Below are 892 nucleotides of genomic sequence, written 5' to 3'. Positions count from 1 at the left end.
TTTTTCTTTTTTATTGCTTAAAGTATTACTAAGGGTATTACATATGTGTCCTTTTTTTCCCCGCCCTTGACAATACCCCGGCTTCCCCTACCCCCCCAGTGTCTTATGTCCATTGGTTTTGCTTATATGCATGCATACAAGTCCTTCGGTTGATCTCTTACTCCCCTCCCTTCTGCCCCCCAACCCTCTCTGGCCTTCCCACTGCAGTTTGACAATCAGTTTGAGGCAGCTCTGCCTCTGTATCTATTATTGTTCAAAAGTTTGTAATGGTCTTTATTATCCATGAATGAGTGAGATCATGTGGTATTTTTCCTTCATTGACTGGCTTATTTCACTTAGCATAATGCTCTCCAGCTCCATCCATGCCGTTGCAAATTGTAAGAGTTCCTTCTTTTTTACAGCAGCATAGTATTCCATCGTGTAGATGTACCACAGTTTTCTAATCCATTCATCTACTGATGGGCACTTAGGCTGTTTCCAGATCTTAGCTATGGTGAATTGTGCTGCTATGAACATATGGGTGCATATATCCTTTCTGATTGGTGTTTCTGGTTTCTTGGGATATATTCCTAGAAGTGGGATCACAGGGTCAAATGGGAGTTCCATTTCCAGCTTTTTGAGGAAACTCCATACTGTCTTCCATAGTGGCTGCACCAGTCTGCATTCCCACCAGCAGTGCACGAGTGTTCCTTTTTCTCCACATCCTCTCCAGCACTTGTCGTTTGTTGATTTGTTGATGATAGCCATTCTGACAGGTGTGAGATGGTACCTCATTGTTGTTTTGATTTGCATCTCTCGGATGATTAGTGACTTTGAGCATGTTTTCATATGTCTCTTGGCTTTCTGAATGTCCTCTTTTGAAAGGTGTCTATTTAGATCCTTTGCCCATTTT

Source organism: Myotis brandtii, unplaced genomic scaffold (genome assembly GCF_000412655.1).
Source record: "Myotis brandtii unplaced genomic scaffold, ASM41265v1 scaffold297, whole genome shotgun sequence".
NCBI classification, from domain to species: domain Eukaryota; kingdom Metazoa; phylum Chordata; class Mammalia; order Chiroptera; family Vespertilionidae; genus Myotis; species Myotis brandtii.
The sequence above is the reverse complement of the archived record's forward strand: the minus strand, read 5'-3'. Positions refer to the sequence as shown.